Below are 13,018 nucleotides of genomic sequence, written 5' to 3' on the forward strand. Positions count from 1 at the left end.
ATCTCTCTCTTCCCTCTTTTCTTTGTTCTTCCTATTTCCATGTATCAATTTTGTAACTGTCTCCCTCTGTACCTTTGGGCCCCCAAACAAACACTAGCTCTTATAATTCAGCTTTGAAGTTTCTGCATGAGATGATATTGGGTATATCACAGAATAAATTGCATAAGCACCTAGTACAATCTCCTTCATGATTATAAGGCTCTCTGTTTCCTTTTGATCAGATTTTATAATAACTATGGGTAATAATGAAGAATGAGTGCCCCTTTAAGTTGAAGATGGATGGTACTCAGCCCCCAGATTTAAACAGTGAGTACAACTCTCAATACTCTCCCCATCTTCCACTATGCCCCAACCCCATTTCATATGCGACAATTTTAGTTTCCTTTACTCTGCAAGACCAAAATCCCATATAACATTGCCTGCTTCAGCACCCTGGGGTCAACAAACCCCTGATTTCAGCCTGTTCCCTCTTAGACATTTTGACCCCACCAGAGATGCTTATCTTTTTTTTTTTTAATCTAGATACATCTTTTTGGTTTTCTGTGTGTGTGTGTGTCTGTGCATATATGTCTGTGCATGTATCATTTCATGTGTTTAGAGCACAGTCTTAATTCATTTCATCATTTTAAATTGGAATGCTCACATATTTGATGGTAGAAGGAGTCATACCAGTTATTTTATGGAAATTCAATTATAGAGCACTCTAAAATCACTTTTTCTATTTTACCCATTGGAATACACTGTAGTTTTAGAATTTTTGGATCTTTGAAAATTCATAGTAATTATTAACCATAGCTCCAATATACCTAGATGTTTTCAGTATTTCTTTTAAAATCAGTTCTAATATACTAGCAAAAATCTACTCTTAGGTAATTTTAAACATAATAATATTTTCTAAACTCTTAAAGCCAATATAATTATCCAAAACACACATAATAAACATATTGAGGTGAATTAGTCAAGATGATGGCATAGGTGGACTCTGAACTCACTATGGACACAACAAATTTACCCCTACTCTGGGAACAATTACCCCTGAGAGAGAACTGAAAACTGGATAAGAAGAACCCCCACAACAAAGGGCTGTCCTGACTGAGGTGGAAGAGACAGAAATTCCTTCCTGGAGAGAATAAAAGCCACCTTTGCAAGCTGTGGAGCTTCCTAGCTGGCTGGGAGCAGTCCTAAGGTACACAGCCTTCTCTGGAGGAGTGAGGTAACTGAGCAGGGGAGTGTCACCATTACAAGCATCCTTTGGACACAGCACAACTGAGACAAGTGTCATAAAATCTGGCATGGCTGGCTACTAACTATAATAGTGAATTTCCCCAGAAAAGCTATTGAATATAAGGGAAAATATGCCAATCTTAGAAGGCCCACACTCAAATTCACCCATTTTGGAAAGCAACCTAAAATCACCAGAAAGAAAGGTGTATGGTCCTTTGGTGAAAAGAGACTCACTTGATAGGCTCTGGGTGTATCTTGGTGAGAGGTGAGACCTCTCCAGGGACTGAGACATTTGTGGCAGCCATTATTGTGACCTAATACAAGCATGATGACACAAACGCTGGCAGACGCAATTGGAGTCCTTCCCCTGGCCTGTTAGCCCAGAGTCTGCCCCACCCACTGCAGCACTGATTTAATCCAGCTCATCCAGAGCAGGCAGCTTGCCCTAGGGACTGGCCCCACACAACAGCAAGCCTTCAGGGAACTTGTGGGCCTGCATAGGCTGGGTGCCTAGATTCTCTGCAGCAGGGTGAGTGGGTCTGCTTCATTGGGTGGGGTATGTGCACAGGGAAGGACTGTGTTGATGGTGTGTGGCTATGGGGTTTGTCAGCTGCAAAAGATTTTTGCTTCTCAAACAGCCTCATAGGGGATCAGCCCCACCTTCCAAAGCCTGAAACAATCGGGTGCTCCCATGCCTGAGGCCAGCCTCACTCAGCTGCAATCCTGAGAGAGCTGAAAAGAGCCTCACAGGCTGGAGGCCTTCCACAATTGTAAGCCCCTAAGCCTAGCAACTAGCCATGGTGGGTTGCTTACTCACTTAACAGAAAAACTGCAACAGGAATGTGCTATTAGACCTTGCAGCCAACTACACTGGGGCTCTCCACACCTGATAAAGTGACTGAAGGGTCCATAGCAGCCACATGCAGCTGAGCATTACAACCAGCTGGCCAAGGGGACACCTTGCCTCTCTGGGCACTTGCAGCAAGAACAACCCTACCACAACAGAAGGACACATGTAACCCATACAGAGGTCACTCCTGGAACATTTGGAACTAGTGAGAGTTCCAAATGAGAGGGAAGCACACTACTGGTACTCAGAAGGCGTCTCTCACATAAGGCCACTTCTCCAAGATCAGAAGATGTAGCTGACCCACCTAATACATAGATATAAGTACAGAGAAAAAGGCAAAATGAGGAGGCAAAGGAATACATTCCAAGCAAGGGAACAGAACAAAACCACAGAAAAATTCTCAATAAATTTAAGAAGATTGAAATAATACCAAGCACTTTTTCTGACCACAAAGAAATAAAACTAGAAATCAACTACAGGATGAAAATCAGAAAAGCCACAAATATGTGGAGATTAAACAAAATGCTACTGAACAATGATTGGGTCAATGCAGAAATGAAAGGAGAAATAAAAAAATACCTGGAGACAAATGACAATGAAAATATGACATGCCAAAATATGACATGGGATACAGCAAAAGTGGTTCTAAGAGGGAAGTTTGCAGCAATACGGGCCTACCTCAACAAACAAACAAAAAAACTCAAGTAAGCAATCTAACAGTACACCTAAAGGAACTAGAAAAAGAAAAAAGAAAGCTCCAAATCAGTAGAAGGAAGGAAATTATAAAAATCAGAGCAGAAGTAAATGAAATAGAGACTAAAAAACAATAGAAAAAAATCAATGAACTCAAGACCTCCTTCTTTGTAAAGATAAACAAAATTGACAAACCTTTAACTAGACTCATCAAGAAAAAGAAAGAGAAGGCTCAAATAAATAAAATCATAAATGAAAGAGGAGAAATTACTATGGACACCTCAGAAATAGAAAAGATTATAAGAGAACCCTATGAAAAGCTATATGCCAACAAATTGGATAATCTGGAAGAAATGAATAAATTCTTAGAATCATACAACCTTCCAAAACTGAATCAAGAGGAATTTGAATAGACCAATCACTAGTAAGATTGAAACAGTAATCAAAAACATCCTCAAAAATAAAAGTCCAGGCCCAGAAAGCTTCCCAGTGAATTCTACCAAACATTCAAAGAAGACTTAATTTGTACTCTTCTCAAACTCTTCCAAAAATTGAAGAGGAGAGGAATCTTCCTAACTCATTCTATGAAGCCAACATTACCCTGATACCAAAACGAGACAAGGACAACACAAAAGAAGAAAATTACAGGCCAATATCACTGATGAGCATCAATGCAAAAATCCTCAACAAAATACTGGCAAATTGAATACAACAATACATTAAAAAGATCAGACACTGTGATCAAGTGGGATTTATTCCAGGGATGCAGGGATGGTCCAACATCCACAAATCAATCAACATGATACACTACATTAACAAAATGAAGAATAAAAATCACATGATCATCTCAATAGATCCAGAGAAAGCATTTGACAAGAGATAGCATCCACTTATGGTAAAAACTCTGAATAAAATGAGTATAGAAGGAAAGTACCTCAACATAATAAAGGCTGTATTTGACATATCTACAGCTAATATCATTCTCAGTTGGGAAAAACTGAAAGCTAATCCTCTAAGAACAGGAACCAGACAAGGATGCCCACATTCACCACTCTTATTTAGCATACTATTGGAAGTGCTAGCCAGACCAATCAGGCAAGCAAAAGAAATAAAAGGGATCCAAATTGTAAAGGAAGTAGTGAAACTGTCATTATTTGCAGATGACATGATTTTATATATATAAAGCCTAAAGAACCCACCAAAACCTTTTAGAAATAATAAATGAAAATGATAAATTTACACGATACGAAATCAACATACAAAAATCTGTTGCATTTCTATACACTAGGAACGAAGTAGCAGAAAGAGAAATTAAAAATACAATCCCATTTACAATTGCAACAAAAAGAATAAAATTTAACCAAACAGCTGAAAGATCTGTACACTGAAAACTATAAAACATTGTTGGAATAAATTGAAGAAGACACAAAGAAATGGAAAGATGTTCTGTGCTCTTGGATTGGAAGAATTAACATAGTTAAAATGTTCATGCTTCCTAAAGCAATCTACAGATTCAATGCAGTCCCTATCAAAGACCCAATAACATTTTTCACAGAAATAGGACAAAGAATCCTAAAATTTATATGGAAAAACAAAAAACCCCAAATAGCCAAAGGAACCTTGAGAAAAAGGAAAAACTGGAGGTATCACACTCCCTGGTTTCAAAATATACTACAAAGCTATAGTAATTAAAGCAGCATGGTACTGGCACAAAAGCAGACACACAGATCAACGGAACAGAACCGAGAGCCCAGAAATAAACCCACATGTCTATGGACAGCTAATTTTTGACAAGGTTGCCAAGAACATATAATGGAGAAAGGAGAGTCTCTTCAATAAATGGTGTTGGGAAAACTTGACAGCCACATGAAAAGAATGAAAGTAGACCGTTTTCTTAGACTATACACAAAAATTAACTCAAAATGGATTAAAGATTTCAATGTGAGACCTGAAAGTATGAAACTTCTAGAAGAAAACATAGGCAGCATGCTCTTCGACATCTGTCTTAGCAGCATATTTTCAAGTGCCATGTCTGAGTGGGTAAGGGAAACAATAGAAAAAATAAACTAATGGGACTACATCAAACTAAAAATCTTCTGCACAGCAAAGGAAACCATCAACAAAACGAAAAGACAGTCTAACAATTGGGAGATGATATTTGCAAACCAAATATCTCATACGGGGTTAATATCCAAAATATATAAAGAAATCATAAATCTCAACAACAAAAAAGTAACAACCCAATTAAAAAAATGGGCAAAAGATCTGAACAGATGTTTCTTCAAAGAAGATGTACAGATGGCCAACAGACACATGAAAAGATGTTCAACATCTTTAACTATCTGGGAAATGCAAATCAAAGCTACAATGAGATATCACCTTACTCCTGTCAGAATGGCTATAATTAACAAGACAGGAAACACAAGTGTTAGAGAGGATGCAGAGAGAAGGGAACTCTCATACACTGCTTGTGGGAGTGCAAACTGGTGCAGCCATTCTGGAAAACAGTAGGGAGAATCCTCAAAAAATTAAGAATAGAATTACCATACGATCCAGCTATTCCACTGTTGAGTATTTATCCAAAGAACATGAAGAGATGAATGCATAAATATACATGCACCCCTGTGTTCCTTTCAGCATTATTTACAATAGCCAAGTCTTGGTAGCAACCTAGGTGTCCATCAAGGGACGAATGGATAAAGAAGATGTGGTATGTATACACAAGGGAATACTACTCAGCCATAAGAAATGATGAAACCCAGCCATTTGTGACAACATGCATGGACCTTGAGGGTATTATGCTGAGTGAAATAAGTCTGAAGGAGAAAGTTAAATACTGTGTGATCTCATCCTAAGTAGAAGATAAAACAACAAACAATCACATAGAGGCAGAGAGTGGATTGGTGGTTACCAGAGCAGAGAGGGAGGAGGGCGAAAGTGGTTGTTAGGTACATGTGTGTGGTGATGAATTGTAATTAGTCTTTGGGTGGCAAACATGATGTAATCCACAGAAATTGAAATATAATGTTGTACACCTGAAATTTATAGAACGTTATAAACCAATGTTACCACAATAACAAAAAGAAAGATATTAGTAGGATTTGACTAACAGAGAAATGAAAAAACCAACAGCTTTTAAATTAAAGCAAAACTAAGACAACAAAATCTCTTGAGAAGTTACATCAGCTAAAATAAAAATGAACAGAAAAAAATCTGTTGGCAGTGATAAATTGGACTCAAAAAAAGCTAAATTTTATTACTAAAATGTTCTATCTTTTCCTGCCTTTTTTCTAGTGGTATAAACTGATTTAAAAATAGCCCCCAAATTTATGGGGAGTCTCATATGCAGTAGAAGGAATAGCACATTAAGTGAAGTTCAAACAGAGGAAAACTGAGGTCCTTTTGACCTCTGCACTTTCCTGGATGCTCTCTTCATTCAGTGCTTTACCTGTATATATAGAGGAGCATGATTGGATAGTTTTATGCAGGCAGTGCTGCTATTGTGTGGAAAATTTGCTGTAGTTTGTGTACCTGGTTTAGGCTTCATGAGTTCTGAAAATGCTATAAGCTGTTTTTTAATTTGTGTTGATTCTTTCAAGAATCTTACTGAACTACAGAGATGCTAATGTTCTCCCTTTTTCCGATGGCATACTTGGACATACAAAAATATGTGAAACATCCTTATAAAACTATATACCATTCAGTGCTCTATTAGAGAGAACCATTCAGTCAACTAAATGTCTAATATAATACTTCCTAGGCTAGGTCTTTTATTTAACTTTCCTTTTCAGATATTTATTTTAAAATATTTTAAATACTACTAATTGCTGTAAACGTTTTTTTCATATTAAACTGAAATATGTCTTTAAATAATTTCTACTGGCCAATTTTGGCCTCCTTTCCACAGCTACACAGAAAGAGTCAAGCCCTGTTTAGATCTTGTTAATTTTAATACTTCGTCCCAGCCTGCTAAACTCTTTGGTTTCAGGTTCTGTCATTCAGCTGTCAGGTTATCCTCCAGCTTCCTGAAATCTGCAAGTTAGATACACTTGCTTTTTGTGTTCTCATCCAAATTACTGAGAGAAACATCGAAGATGACAGGAAAAGCTTCTGCAGCATGAAACTAGATACATTCCATTAAACTGACCTTGCTTTTCATTAATGAGCCCTCACTGGTCCTTCAAAAAGGTCCAGAGCCATTTACCTATGATATTATCAGCCTACATTTGAGTCTCTTATCTAAAACCTTTGCTGAATTCCAGGTATTCTAACTTTATGACTTATTTTTATCTACTAGTTTAGGAATTCTATTGAAAAGTAAATGAGATCAGTCTGGAATAACTTGTGAACGCATGGATGCATTTTGCTGTCGTATCTTTTCCTAGTTAATAATAGACTGAGCTGAAACTTTTGGTGAGGCAGAGATTAGGATGGAGCTGATCCCGTGATTGCACTAAGTGCTACATTAGCAGCGTTAGCTGAAGTCTAGGAAGCATGTGGTCACCTTACAGGGGATGACTGGAGATGCTGTCTGCTTCCCACCTTCATATCCTTCCAGGACCACAGCTGTGGCCTCTACTTCTTTCACTTCCATAACTTGTGTGCTGTCCAACCTCAAAACCATGAATCACGTGAAAAATTTTGCCGATGCCACAGGTGAAGAGGAACAGACTTTCTTTCCTCCCACAGCCCTCATCCTTTGCCCTTTTAACTGGATAAAGATGATAGTTAAAATCCTGGGCTTTGGATCAGATTGCCTATGTCTACAACTTGTGTATGCAGTTTCTAAGCTGCTTTCATCAATTTACCTAAGATCCCCGTGTCATTTTTCTCATCTAACTAATGGGAATAATAAATATGTCTATTTCACAGGCTTGCTGTGAGAATTAATTGAGTCATTGCATGTAAAACATTTAGATGTGTTCTTGGTATGTCATAAGCTCTAAGTAAGTGTTAATTGTTGTTTTAATTGTTATTGTTGCTTGAGAAGGATGTGGGCCTTCTCAGTTTGGGGAAAAGCTGTTGCTTGAGGGCTATAGATCCGTGTTGGTTAACTGAGGTTGCCCTGAACACACATTATTAAAATTATTTCTAGTCATGGATAATTTAGCTCTTCAGAGAGTTATAGAACTAGTGCCAATTGTTGGCCTATGTGACCCTGCTCCAGTAGGTATTGCCTTAATGATGCCAGTAACAGCTTGTTTTTACAAAGCCCCTCTCCATCTCACAAGCAGAAAGCACTCTATAGATATTAACACGTAATGATATTGAGAAGTTGCTAGGCTATGAGTACTATGTTATTGCTTCTGTTTTGCTCAGGGATTCCGAGTAACTTTCTTGTGTTCACAAAGAAAGTAAGCAGGAGAACAAGGAAAAACTCATTCCATGGGCTTCTGAAATCCCACCTGGAGATTTGGGCCCCCTAAGCAAGTAAGTTTGGAGCAGTCTACTTCCAAAACACTCTATATATTTAAGATAATTTAGTCAAAACCACTTTACGATGTGAAATCTGGCAGTATGTTACTGATTTAATCTGAAATATATCTAGCCTGAGCTCGATTCAGAAAGTCTAGTAATCAATCATTATGTTTACAGAGCCAAACACATTTGACAATTAGTGGGAAAATTCACAATTCCAGCCTATATGACTTTCAGTCCAGCTTGACAAATACTATGTGCCAGGCACAATTGGAGGTAGAAGAGATCTTAGAGACTTACAGTCAAGTGAAATAGTGAAACAGGAAAGGCAGATGTAGTTAGAGAGAAAGATGCAGATCTAGATGTTGATGTAGATGGAGATTCATACAAATCTAACACTGTAATAAACAGACAAGCACATCAGATAATAAGTTAAGGAGATTTAATTTTGATGGCGCACCTCGAAAAGCCTTGTGGAAAAAGATGATTTAAGTAGTCATAAAGAATCAGCAGGGTGGAAATGGTGGTGAAAGTTTGGTGAAGGGAACGAAAACGCTATGTAGAACACATGGAAGGGTCCTTGAAAGCCTTTGCTGACATTGGGTAAACGGGCAACTATGCCTCGTGGATATCTTCTCCAGAGTTGGTAGGGACCACCATTTTGCTTTTTTACAAACTTAAGACCAGATTCCTATTAAATATTTGGAAGGAGAACAAAAGAGAGAAACGAAAAACAAAGAAGGAGCTGTTTCTATTTTTCTTCCAAACTTCTTTCAGAGGGAGATATATAAATCACAGGTCAAGTATGTCTGAAATACCTACATATCAGCTCCTCAGGTGCCTTACTTCAGAAAGTAAATTTGTGTGTAAATCTATGTGATTCCTTTATTCCCTTGTTTAATTAAGATCTTGGTAGTGGTGAGCTTTGTACTCATCATTTCACTGACAAGGCGTTAGAATTCTGCTGAATTCTACTAATGGCAGCCCGCTGGTGCATCTACTTGGGGAGCAATCACTAATCAAGGTAGTTTCAGACTAGTTTCCCGCTACCTGGATTGGGGAAGGGTAGTAACAGACTCCTTGTATAACCAATGCTTTCGAATAATAGAAAAAATTCTTTCAAACACATGTTCAAAATGGCAAAGATTTTAGGCTTGCCTAGCTCAGCTTGTGAATTGTTTTACAAAAATAAGTCTGGACTGCCCTGAAGGACATGAATTGTTGATATATTCTGCATCAATGACAATGATAAGGGCAGTTGTGGAACTCAATTAGCTCTGATAGAGTCAGAACAATGGCGTCATAATTACATCTAAATGGCGGAAACATGCTTTCCATGGCCCCCTATCCAATGCCATGGAATCTGACACATATTCTGAAGGCAGTTATGAGGAGATTTTTAAAAAGTTAGGCATTACGGAATTTTCTAATGTTGCAGTTGAACGTTTTCTCTGTGTGGACATCCACCAGTCAATGGCACTGCACCGTCAAACACATGACAGAGAAGTTTGCAACAGGAGACTTGAGTGTGAGATATGACTTTTCTGTATTCTGTCTGTTATTTTAGGCAAGTAACTTTGTGTTTCTGAATCTCAGCGAACTTAGTTGGAAAATGGGAATAACAATCAAACCTACTCAGTTTGAGTTCTCTTGAGAATTGCAGGAGTTGTCATATGTAGATGTAACTTATAAAGTAATATGCAGATATCTTATTATTATTATAAGCTGGTTAATTATTCAAATCAATATACTTAAAAACTAAAATATTTTATACTGTGTCTCCTTTATAGTAATTTGCAGTCCTTATAAAGCTGATGTTAATGTATTATGGTGGGAAAATGTTGCTCTAGAAATCTGCACACAGGATTGTTTTTGCACACTAGTTTTTCCTACTTCTATATAGTTCCCAACAGTGAGGATATTCATGGCTGCCTTAATTGCTATTGCTATGTTCACTTAATACATGTGCTATCAACATGATTAAAGATTTGTTTTAAAAAAGTCGCTTCTTTGAAGTATTTGGTGGTGATATTAAATTATTATTATTTTTGTCTTAATTGTCTTGTAAAATTGTCTCATATGATGTCCTTAATGAATTGATGCTTGTCTAACAGGTATGTGGTCTTTCAAGTTCTCTTGGCATCCGAAAGTTGGCATCTGCTCCCTTATACACATCATCCTCGCCATTAAACATAGTGCAAGCGATTAAAGCTGCTAGGGTAAAAAACAAGTTTCAGTATAACTAAAATGGGATTTCTTTTACTAACTAAAATAAAGGAGAATGTAATAAAGTACTTTTGGAGAAATATTTTGTTCTATATTTTAAGAGAAATGTATGAGGGATTGAAGAAAAAATGATCATTATAAGAATAAGTTTTGAACTGTTTGAGCTACAGAAACGTGTCTTTTTGGCCTTTTTATTTAGCCATTTGTCTCAACAGACGTAAAACTTTTTAAAAATATGTTTATGATTAAATTTTCATAATATGAAAATGGCGTGGGGACTATAAAGATGAATATGGAAAAACTTACATGTATTTGGCATTACAATATGCCTGAGTGCTTTACATATCTTATCTGGTTTGATTCTCACACACACATAGGGATAAAGAAGCAAACTTAGAAAAGTAACAGTTGGTAGTGGGACATGGAGATGAGGCTAGGTCTGCCTGATCTTAAACTTCCCAGCTCCCAGAACTGTGAGAAACAAGTTTCTCCCGTTGAAGACACGCAGTCTATGGTTTTCCATCATAGCAGCCCGAGCTGACCAAGACACTCTCCCTGCTCTGCAGCCTGGAAACTCTCTTCAATAGCCTGGAAAATCACAGATCTCATCTCACTTGTCTTACTTCTCTCAAGGATCACTGTCCAGCTCTGCCTTTTGTCAATGTCTGAAAACCGTTAGTTGTTCCATATATTTTGTCTAGCTTTTCAGTTCTTGAATGAAATAGGATAAATTAGTTCCTGATACGCCAATGATAGCCAGAAGCAAAAGATGACAGGTTGAACTTTACAAGCTTCCATTATCACAATCAAGACAGCTCTATTCTTTTGTGTCAAAATGCACCCTAGACATTTTAGTTTTCTCTGAACACTTCGTTTAACTTATCTAAAGTCATGTAGGCCAGGTTTTTCCCTTAGGAGCAAAGACCTGCTCCCTGGGGGCTCTGCATTCCTGGATACATAATGGGTGTGGTCATTTTATTTGGTTCAGTGATCTGCAGTACACATTTATTGACCTTCAATTAATCCTCTGGTTTTCAGTCCCACTTTTCCCTCCTGCCTCTTGCTTTACCTGCTGCCTCTCAGCTCAGAGACTCTCCAGAGTTCTTTGAAGCGAATTGGCTTCCCCTCACTTTGTAGCTTCTTCTGAGCATTCTCAAGGCTTCAGTGTCTCTGCCTGCTCCGTCTATTAACCTGCCTGTTTTCTTATTTCCAAAGGTGGGTTAAGATGTTTCATTCATTCTCATTCTTTCAGTGTTTATTTTTTTCTCCATTTCTTTTAATTTGTGAGGGGAGGTGGTACATTTTGGTGATGCAGAATGTAAAGCGTGTGCCCATCCACTATCATCTCTTGGCTTTTCAAAATAGACTCCCTTCAATTTGTGTCACACCACTGATTTTTTCTACTTTAGGGGAGTTTAAATTTATTACTGTTTACAAATTTTATTTTCACGTTTCTTTACGGATTGGAATGGATGCCTATTTCCATCTAAGATGATTTCATTCTTGTTTCCTGTGTCATGCTTTTCACTTATGATATAAAGTGCTTGTGCTGCATTGGATTACCCACTGAGATATCCTGGGAATCCAACTTTTCTGACCCCAATCCCAACACCCTCACCTCCTCCAGTAACCAGCTGTTCTTATTCTCATACTCAGGGGATATATCATCTGGGTAAATAAATTTATGGATCCTTCTCTCCTCTTGAGCAAGGGCAACTTCCACATTTTTCAAGCTTCAGCCCCCTTCAGAAACTCAAATTGAAATCACATATGGTTCCAGTCCCAGAAGAGGTAGGAGTTCTGTCAGCTAGACTGTTTCTGGAATAAAGGTTTAGACCATTGAGCCACCTCAAACACTGATTCTATGTAAACTGGAGTAATAGGGTCAAGGAAATATTGCTCTGAAAGTCTAGTCATTCTAAATCACACCTAATAATGACTGCTCACATTCCATAAAGTGAGCCCCAAAGATGAGGACAATAACTGAAGTTAGGAAGCAATTCTTAATTAAACACAAATCTCAGCTAATGGCTGTTTTACAAGAAGTATATACTTCAACAATATGTGGGTTTGTAAAGGTAAAGCCATAGAAGGGATATTTTATATGTTTCATTGAATTATTTTTCACCAACAATCCCAAAGCTAATTCTTACTCTTTTTCTCTTAGTAAGCTTTGATAGCTTCTACTTGAACATTCGATTACCTTATCTTTTTTTGTTGTTGTTGCAAAAATAAGATGGATCTGCCCTATGTGGAAGAAAACAACTATCCTGAGATTATAGCTGAAGGTCCAGCAATTTGTAAAGTGAGTGCATCTTATTGCGCCCTCTGCTCTCCTGATGAGCGAGAAGATGACAGATCTAGGTCCATAGTCCTCTGCCCAGCCTGCATATGGGTGTGAAGGGAAAGACTAGGACCAAAACTATCAGGGTCACATCCCTTTTCTTAGCTGTGCGATACTGGGGGAGAGGTACAAACTGAGAATAGGAGTCATCACACAGATATGCTTCTCCTCTTTTCATCTTCAGTCTTCACATCTCTAATACACCAAGGGATCATAAAATTCTGCAACCACATAAAAGTACCCTTAGGAAAAAACATTAAGCT

General features: G+C 37.8%; 1 long non-coding RNA gene across 1 annotated transcript; it reads left to right on the forward strand.

The window, feature by feature from the left end:
* The first annotated feature begins 1,615 nt into the window (after nucleotides 1-1,615).
* On the forward strand, nucleotides 1,616-10,479 carry LOC139076343 (uncharacterized). Its single transcript, XR_011527846.1, has 3 exons — nucleotides 1,616-1,753; nucleotides 8,087-8,197; nucleotides 10,300-10,479. It is a non-coding gene; the product is annotated as an uncharacterized lncRNA (long non-coding RNA).
* The last annotated feature ends 2,539 nt before the right edge of the window (nucleotides 10,480-13,018 follow it).

This window comes from Equus przewalskii, chromosome 16, assembly GCF_037783145.1.
Source record: "Equus przewalskii isolate Varuska chromosome 16, EquPr2, whole genome shotgun sequence".
NCBI lineage: Eukaryota > Metazoa > Chordata > Mammalia > Perissodactyla > Equidae > Equus > Equus przewalskii.